Genomic DNA, 10,911 nt, shown 5'->3' on the forward strand with positions numbered 1-10,911 from the left:
TTTGTTTCGTTTTTCAAGTGCAATACAACCCTCTTCTAACCATATTTCCTTTTAGGACACACTTTAGTTTTTAATTTAAATACATCTGAAACATTTATTAAAAGCAGCATTTTGCTCAACATTTTGTTTAAATGTGAACAATTTAACAAAACCGAATATACTTTGCAAAGTTCCATTTTTTTACAATAGCCAATTATGGTTCAGATGTATTGATTTGTCGATAATTTTCATGCCAAAAAATCATTAGAATATTAAGTAAAGATCCTCTTCCCTGAATATATAGTTTGTAAATTTCCTACTGTAAATATTTTTCTCTGTACAGTATTTAGATGTTTTGCATCAGATTTTAAATATTCAAATAGTTGCTTCTCAGCCAAATACGGTCCTATCATACCAAACCATACATCAGTGGAATGCATAAATAACTTTCAGATGATGTATAAATCTCAGTTTAAAAAAAAGAGTCACTTATGTCTGCATTGTGGTGCAGGGTGCACAATTAAGACAATGTAAATAAATGTGATAAATCTGTAAATATTTTTTTATGCTTTGCAGATAATTTATCTTTCTGCATTATTTGAGCCCCTTGATTAAAAATGTGTTAACTATTTTCAGATATTGATGCTTTGGAAACTCGCGAAATCTTCTTATTGCCATGCAAAAAGCAAACAAGCAGATCCTATATAGTTTTTTTGTTCAATGTTTTGAAAGATTTGTTTCTTATATACAGTACAGTTAAAGTCATAATTATTTACCTATATATAACTTAGTTTTTTTTTTTTTTTTTTTTTTTATTTCACAAGTGGTGTTTAATAGACCAAGAAAACGGTATTTCCTATTTTTTGTTCTTGAGCAAGTCTTTTTTTTTTTGGCTGGAATAACGGTTGTTAAATTACAGAAATTTTCCGTTATTACAAAATAAAAAAACGCAAAATAACTAACGGTAAACTACAGAAATTGTCCGGAATTGCAAAAAAACTTTCAAAAAATGTATGTTAAATTACAGAAATTTTACATAATAATAAAAAACCCAACATACAATAATGAATGTAAAAATTGCAGAATATTTCAATAATAAAAAAGTTAAATAATGGACATTAAATTACAAAAATGTTCCACAATTTAAAAAAAAGTTAATAATGGACATTAAATATAGACATTTTACATATTTAATAAAATGTAAAATAACAAACGTTAAATTACAGAAATGTTTCATAATAAAAAACGCTAAATAATATATGTTAAATTACAGAAATTTTACATAATAATAAAAAACCCAACATACAATAATGAACGTTAAAATTGCAGAACATTTCTATAATAAAATAGTTGAATAATGGACATTAAATTACAAAAAGTTTCCACAATTTAAAAAAAAAAGTAAATAATGGACATTAAATTATAGAAATTTTACGTATTTAACAAAATGTAAAATAACAAACGTTAAATTACAGAAATGTTTCATAATAAAAAACGCTAAATAATTTATGTTAAATTACAGAAATTTTTTTGGAATAAAAAAAACGTTAAATAGTGGACATTAAATTATAGAAAATTTAATAATTTATTAAATTAAATTTAGAAAATTTAATAAAAAAAAAAAATATATATATATATAATAATGAAAGTTAAATTACTGAAAAATTCAGAAATTAAAAAAAATTAAATAATGAAATTTAAATTACAGAAATTTTCTGTTTTAAAAAAGTAAAATAGTGGAAGTTAAATTACAGAGATTTTACATATTAAAAAAGTAAAATAGTGGAAGTTAAATTACAGAAATTTTGGGTAAAAAAATTAAGCTAAATAATGGACGTTAAATTACAAAGATTTTCCGTAATCTAAAAAAAAAAGTAAAATAATGGAAGAAAAAAAATTATGGTTTGGGGTTACATTCAGTATGGGGGCGTGCGAGTGGATGGCAACATCAACAGCTTGAGGTATCAAGACATTTGTGCTGCCAATTACATTACAAACCACAGGAGAGGGCAAATTCTTCAGCAGGATAGCACTCCTCATACTTCAGCCTCCACATCAAAGCTCCTGAAAGCAAAGAAGGTCAAGGTGCTCCAGGATTGGCCAGCCCAGTCACCAGACATGAACATTATTGAGCATGTCTGGGGTAAGATTAAGGAGGAGGGATTGAAGATAAATCCAAAGACTCTTGATGAACTCTGGGAGTCCTGCAAGAATGCTTTCTTTGCCATTTCAGATGACTTTATTAATCAGTGATTTGAGTGATTGCAGAGATGTATGGATGCAGTCCTCCAAGCTCATGATGGAGTCAGACACAATGTTAACTCTTTCTTCACTTCAGCATGACTTTATATTCTACACTAGACATTATTTCTGTTCAGTGAAAAGACTTGAGTCTAAGCAAAGTCAGACCTTCTGTCCTAATTAAATCATTAAAAATCAAGGCATGATCATATTTTATTTTTGCAAAATAAGTTTAATCTAGAGGCCTTTTCCCTTCATATAAGCCACTTCTGATACCAAATGATCAACCTGAAGTTATTATTTGTCTTTCCTAAAACTTGGATAAGTGATGACTTTGGCCAGGTGTATATGTCTTTATGTTCAGTCAGTCATATCTTATATACTGTATAATGTCCAAAGTAAAGCCCCCCCATTAGTAAGCATGAAGCATGAACTAAAATAGCAGAGTTTATCAAAACGCAAGAGTGTGATTGATTATACCGAGGCATTAGATGTTTGCAACACCTTTCATATATTTCAAGTCCTTCCCTGAGATGCTTTTTAATCAGAATGAATCACTGCACGCATTGTCATCACATCTCTCTCCGAGCTCTCGAAAAACACTGAATTTACTAATGCAGTGCGTCACATGGTGCCATCTATTCATTTATCACGTTGTGAAATAACTCGAATGCTTTTCACCTGCTTAGTTCTCTCCCCCCCTTGTCTGTTCATTCTGGAGGATGAGTTCGGGGTTTATGAGATGTAATGAGAAGTTAAAAGTTGCAACTCCTACAGTAATTATTTATGGCACCGGCACAATTGTCTCCGCTGCTATGGTTACTTTCACACATGCGGGAGAAATTTCAGGTGCTTGTTCGCTCTAAATGAGATAAATGTTTCTCATTGCCGTCTTTACGTCACTGACTTTTCAAAACTCATTAAAGACGCACTGACTAATCAGGTGAGAGGGACAGTAGGAACGGTTCACGTGGAATCACGGTTAAACGCATTGCTTCTCCTCTGCATGCAGGAAATATGGTTCATTAATTGTGCTCTAGACACATTTAAAAAGCACAGAGAAAAAAATCCTGTGAGAAATCAGCGGTAGAATTTTACAGTCAAAACATTTTATTTAATCTATATAAACAGCAGCAATAGATTCAAATAGTAAAGTAATAGTAAAGTAATGAACAGGCTTCAAATGAATCTGTGGAGAATAAATGGACAACAGATGAATCGGTGGAGAAAGAATGGACTTCGAATGAATCAACAAAGAAATTAATGAACATCAGATGAATCACTGGAGATAGAATGGACTTCAAATGAATCAACAGAGTATGAATGAACATCCGATGAATTGGTGGATAAAAGAATGGACTTCGAATGAATCAACAGAGGATTAATGAACATCAGATGAATCAATGGAGAATGAATGGACTTAAAATGAATCAACAGAGAATGAATGAACATAAGATGAATCAGAGGAGAAAAATGGACTTCAAATGAATCAACAGAGAATGAATGAACATCAGATGAATCAGAGGAGAAAAATTTATTTAAAATGAATCAACATAGAATTAATGAACATCAGATGAATCAGTGGAGAAAGAATGGACTTCAAATGAATCAACAGAGAATGAATGAACATAAGATGAATCAGTGGAGTAAAAATTTACTTAAAATTAATCAACAGAGAATGAACGAACATCAGATGAATCAGTGGAGAAAGAATGGACTTAAAATAAACCAACAGAGCATGAATGAACATCAGATGAATCATTGGAGAAAGAATGGACTTCAAATGAATCATCAGAGAATGAATGGACTTCAAATGGATCAACAGACAATGAATGACTTCAAATGAATCAGTAGAGCATTAATGAATATCAAATGAATCAGTAAATAATTATTGGACTTCAGATGAATAAGTGGAGAATAAATAGACTTAAAATGAATCAAAGGAGATTACACAAACTTCAAATGAATTAGTGGAAAATGAATGAATATCATATGAGTCAGTGTGGAATGAACGGACTTCTGATGAATGAGCGAGGAATCGTTTGTCTTTAAAATAATCAGTGGAGAATTAATTGATTTCAAATGAATCTATTGAGAATGAATGGATATCAAATTAAGCAGTGGAGAATAATTTGACTTCAAATGAATCAGAAAAGAATGAACAGACTTTAAATGAATCTGTGTAGAATGAACAAATTCTGAATGAATTTATGGAAAATGAATGAACTTCAAATGAGTCAGCAGAGAATGGACAGACTTCAAATGAATCAGCAGAGAATGAACAGACTTCAAATGAATCAGTGAGAAATTAACGGACTTCAAATGAATCTGTGAAAAATGAATGGAAATCAGATGAATTGTTGGAGAAAGAATGGACTTCAAATGGATCAACAGAGAATGAATGGACTTCAAATGAATCATTAAAGAATTATCAGACTTTAAAGCAATCAGTGGCAAGTGAATTGACTTTAAATGAATCTGTGGTGAATGAACAGGCTTCAAATGAATCAGTGAAGAATTAACTACAGGGTCAAATCCACATTAGCCAGAGCTTACTGTGCCAAATATTTGCCAAAATTGGCACACATATGTTTTATGATAACTGGGCCACATTTTTCATATCTTCTCTAGGCCACTATAGGCTCAAATCCACATTAGCCAGAGCTAACTGTGCCAAATATTGGCCAAAAGTGGCCCACATTTGTTTTAAGATAACTGGGCCACATTTTCCATATCTTCTTTGGGCCAATATAGGCTCAAATCCACATTACCCAGAGCTTACTGTGCCGAAAATTTGGCAAAAGTGGCCCACATATGTTTTAAGTTAACTGGACCACATTTTCCATATCTTCTTTGGGCCAATATAGGCTCAAATCCACATTAGCCAGAGCTTACTGTGCCGAATATTCACCAAAAGTGGCCCACATATGTTTTAAGATAACTGGGCCACATTTTCCATACCTTCTCTGGACCACTATAAGCTCAAATCCACATTAGCCAGAGCTTCCTGTGCCGAACATTGGAAAAAAGTGGCCCACATATGTTTTAAGGTAACTGGGCCACATTTTCCATATCTTCTCTGGGCCACTATAGGCTCACAACCACATTAGCCAGAGCTTCCTGTGCTGAATATTCGCCAAAAGTGGCCCACATATGTTTTAGGATAACTGAGCCACATTTGCCATATCATATCTGGGCCACTATAGGCTCAAAACCACATTAGCCAGAGCTTCCTGTGCCGAATATTCGCCAAAAGTGGCCCACATATGTCTTAAAATAATTGTGCCACATTTGCCATATTTTCTCTGGGCCACATTAGGCTCACAGCCGCAATAGCCAGAGCTTACTATGCCAAATATTTGCCAAAAATGGCCCACATATGTCTTATGATAACTGAGCCACATTTGCACTTACACAAGTGAGCCACTTTAGGTTTAGACCCAGATTACTCGTAAATGACTATGCCAAATTTTTGCCAACTGTGGCCCACATTTGTCCTCCATCCTTTGAGCCAAATTGATCATTTTCCACATGGGCCACATTAGGCTCACATTCAGATTACATTTTGCCATAAATCTTTACCTTAAATGGCCCATATATGAATTTTAATCTTTGGCCCCCCTTTGCCATGGTACAGGTGGGCCACTTCAGGCTCACATTCATTTTGTCTGGGCCGAAGGAATACCGCCAGTGCCGCATAACTGCCTAAAGTGGCCCACATTCATTCATATGCTATCTGGAAAGGCTGTTTTTTCAGCATTTTAAGCATATCGTTTTCTGGATTATGATGAAAAAACGATGGCAGAGTTTTCATTTCTGGGTGAACTATCCTTTAAAGTACATGCAAAAGCAACTTGACTATTATTAACAGCATTCAGTGACGATCATATCTGCTAAATGATTCATTAGAAAATACCACATAGAAGCTCTTTTCCAAAACCTGACTCGTTTTCTGCGCTCTGCATTGTAAACAATTGAATTTAGTTTAGTTTAGCTATGTCATTAAGATTGGAACAGGATTCATAATGTTTGTAGCCTTCATTTCTGATTGGGGCTAATGTATTCGTAACATTTAAAACATTTTAGATTCAAAAATCAGATGTGTCCATTTGTTATGACTCAGGATTTAAATGCTTGCGTTTCCAGGTTACTGGGAAGGATAAACACTGACAGTAGAACAGCGGAGTATATAAACAGTGTTTCGCTGATGGGCCCACACAGATAATTGAGTATTGTGTTTGAACAGGACGCAGCATTAGATTAATGATTTATTCAGGACTTACAGCAGAGCTGGTGCGTGACACACTTCCGTCCGGACCACCTCCAGCACTGTGTGGAAGAATGCTCCAGTTTTCAGTCTCCGACATCACCTGTAAATAAACATTAAGTATGTTATATGTCTATATTATATTTTTTAGCAATATTATTAGTGTTAAAATCTCCCCTGCGCAACTCCATGCAAATGTAAACCCTGCTATGAAACCACCACAATAGTGAAACCCTTTCCGGGTTTTTTGAGTAGGCTTGTATTTTACAGTACTCCAAAAATGTTTTCAAATACTTATATTTAATTTGAAGTCACACAAGTGACGATTTCACTTGTGTCACATCCACACCAGAGGGATGTCACATCATTAACAAAGCTTTTTCCTGTAAAATGTCTAATAAATTAAAAGTTGAAGCTCTGCACAGTTTTGCTTCAACCCTAATCAAACCAACTGATCCAAATAATCAATGTGTTAAAGACTACTAGTGTATATATTGTATATATTAGTGTATATACTATATTACTAGTATATACTATTGTATATGTTGTATATTGACTACTGGTGTTATATATATTAGTGTATATACTAAAGTACTAGTATATACTAGTGTATATATTGTATATATTAGTATATATTCTATACTACTAGTATATAATAGTGTATATGTTGTAAATTGACTACTAGTGTTATATATATTAGTGTATATACAATACTACTAGTATATACTAGTGTATATATTGTATATATTAGAGTATATATACTATACTACTAGTATATACTAGTGTATATGTTGTATATTGACTACTAGTTATATATATGTGTGTGTGTGTGTGTGTGTGTGTGTGTGTGTGTGTGTACTATACTACTAGTATATACTAGTGTATATATTATATATATTAGTATATGTACTATACTACAAGTATATACTAGTGTATATGTTGTATATTGACTACTAGTGTTATATATATTAGTGTATGTACTATACTACTAGTATATACTAGTGTATATATTGTATATTGACTACTAGTGTATATATTGTATATATTAGTGTATATACTATACTTCTAGTATATACTAGTGTATATATTATATATATTATATACTATACTACTAGTATATACTAGTGCAGGGGTTCTCAACTGGTTTGGCCATGGGACCCACATTTTTACATGATCATCAAGCCGCGACCCAAATTTTAGGAACTATCATACAATTTTAGGAATTATACTTAATTTGTATTTATTTGTTAACATAAACCAGTAGTGACAGATACATCATAAGAAATTTACAAAGACTTATTAATAAACACTATTTTATTGCTGTCATTTAACAAAATGGATGAAATTATAGAAATATTGCAAAGTAAATGTGACAACAAATACTGTTAATAATAAACTGTTAATAAAACATGTTGTCTGGTTTCTAAATGTTGTTTTAATTTAGAAGGTTTCATGCTCTCTTATGAGAGCACCTCACTACATTTGACACTGAGGCTTTAAGTCTTTTTGTCGTCAATATATATATCCATACTTTACATATTCTGGGTCGTTCTTGCGCTTTGACATATTTGTTGCAATAATAAATTAAATTTCACTGTCAAACGGTAAGGTTGTCGCGCTTGCATTTCAAAATAAAAGTCCAGTATAAGCAAAATAAGTAAAAATTTAACTTTTGTTGTTTTTTTGACCACACACTTCACAACCCACTGAAAATGTTTCTGCAACCCACTTTTGGGTCGCGACCCACCAGTTTAAAAACACTTTACTAGTGTATATATTGTATATATTGTATATTGACTACTAGTGTATATATTGTATATATTCTTTATAGTTAAGAAGCAATATTTTAAAATCAATATGAAACTTAACAGGCAGCCAGTGTAAGGAGGATAAAATTGGGGTGACATGATCATATTTTTAGACCTGGTAAGAACTCTGGCAGCTGCATTTTGTACTAGCTGAAGTTTGTTAATAGAGAATGCTGGGCAGCCAGCAAACAGAGCATTACAGTAATCCAGTCTAGAAGTCATAAAATCATGGACTAGCTTTTCTGCATCTGAGATGGATAGCATACTTTGTAACTTAGCGATATTTCTCAGATGAAAGAAGGCATTTTCGTGACAGGATATATGATTTTCAAAAGTTAGATTGCTGTCAAATATGACACCCAGATCTAGTAGAGCTAACGCTAACTTTGTATCCCTCTAGTTGTAGTTCGAGATCTGCTGTGTACAGGATTTAGACTCAATAAGTAATACTTCTGTTTTGTCTGAGTTTAAGAGTAGAAAATTGTTGGTCATCCAGACTTTAACATCTTTAATGCACTCATTGAGCTTAGAAAGTTCAGACATCTCATCAGGATTAGTTGAAGTATATAATTGCGTATCATCTGCATAGCAGTGAAAGCTGATCCCATGTCTTCTAATAATGTCTCCCAGGGGCAGCATGTAAATTGTAAACAGCAAAGGGCCTAAAACTGATCCTTGAGGCACTCCATACTTTACTGGGCTGACTTGTGAAGGCTTCCCATTAATATTCACATACTAGTAATGGTCAGCTAAGTATGACTTAAACATTGTAACCATTGTAAACCTTTAGACTTTGAGCGATTTATGAGGATATTGTGGTCAATGGTGACAAATGCGGCACTAAGATCGAGTAAAATTAATAGATAAAACTAATATCTGTATTCTCTCCACCAATCAGCTAGTGTGCGGTGTGTGGTCTGGTGCAATATGGCTGGCGTCGTTTTATCCAGGTGGATGCTGCACACTGGTGGTGGATGAGGAGACCCCCCCCCCCTCAAATATGCACCCCTAAAGCACTTTGAGTGTCCAGAAAAGTGCTATATAAATGTAAGGAATTATTTGTAACCGATATTTGGTTGTTTTTAGGTTGCGTTGGAAAGGAACCAATATGCAACGTCTGTGGACATTGACGTCGACCTGATAATTGGTTCTGATACTCATTTCCAAACAAATTGCAATGCTCCGGTTTCCCCCACAGTCCAAAGACGTGGTATAGGTGAATTGAAAAAACTAAATTGGTGTGTGTGTGTGTGAATGGGTGTTTCCCAGTGCTGGGTTGCAGCTGGAAAGGCATCCGCTGTGTAATAACATATGCTGGATAAGTTGGCGGTTCATTCCGCTGTGGCGACCCCTGATTAATAAAGGGACTAAACCAAAAAGAAAATGAATGAATGAATGTCACATCCATAACACTGAAATTGCTCTGCACTGTAAAATTGTGACAAGACACATGAATGTAAAATTTCAGTTTTTGCACTGAACTGCTCCTTGGAGGAGACCAGATAAATTTGTGCGTCCACTGTGACAACCTACATTAATTTTTTTTTTTAATCTTTGGTTCTTTGGCAACAAGCAGGAAGATCAACATGTCCAAACGAGCCCAGGGGACTAACACATGTTATACCGATAGGTGAGGTTGCTTGGAAACTGACATTTATTTATTGAACAGTGTCTCTCGCTGTTACTACAAGACAAACACACCACCATAGATTGAGTTCCTACAGAGGTGATGTATGAATAAGTTTGTAAGTTTAAATATTCAAAAACATATATATATATATAGAGAGAGAGACTCCAGTTGTTTTTTCTTTGTCTAAATGTTGGCGTGTCCATCTTTTGATGTCTTCTTTCGCCGTCTTTTATTATCTTTAACGTTCGCAAATGACAATTTAACAATTACAAACATATTAGCCTACCTTGCAACCGTTGGCGACGCTTCACGCGAGTGGGCGGGGCTAACATATTTAGGCGCGTATTCCTCAATAACACACAGACTGGTGGAGTTTCCTGCTCTTCGTCGAGATTAATGCCGTTTTTCTGAGGGGATTCACCTATTAAACTGGGTTTTTATATTGATTCATGCGAACAGATGAGAAACAAAATATATACAATTGATTAGCCACCCATTTAGCTCACAACATAGCCATCTTTAAAGGTATATATGGCGCTGGGCCATCGTATTACACTGGTAGCCTATAGTTTTGGCAAAATACATTGTATAACCTAAGTCAAATTTAGATTTTTTTTTCTAGAATATACAGTTTTATATGGAATATTAGGCATTTGTTCCATTAATATGTCAATTTAATACTATAAATACATCAAAATAAATGGTTTTTATTAGCATAGCAATGTGCATATAGCTAAGAAAATCATGTAGACGGCATTTGAATGTGATTTTCTCAGATTCTGGGTTTTTAAATAGTTGTATCTCAGCCAAACATTGTCCAAACAAACCATACATCAATAAAATATTGTTTATTATAATTAATCTTAATCATGCTTGTTTCAAAATAGTCAGTGCTACTGGTACTTTGTATGTAGGTTTCTCATTTAAATGCATTACATCAAAACATAATTGTTTGGCATTAATTAACATTGTTTTTATAAAAACTG

Source organism: Danio rerio, chromosome 23 (genome assembly GCF_049306965.1).
Source record: "Danio rerio strain Tuebingen ecotype United States chromosome 23, GRCz12tu, whole genome shotgun sequence".
NCBI classification, from domain to species: domain Eukaryota; kingdom Metazoa; phylum Chordata; class Actinopteri; order Cypriniformes; family Danionidae; genus Danio; species Danio rerio.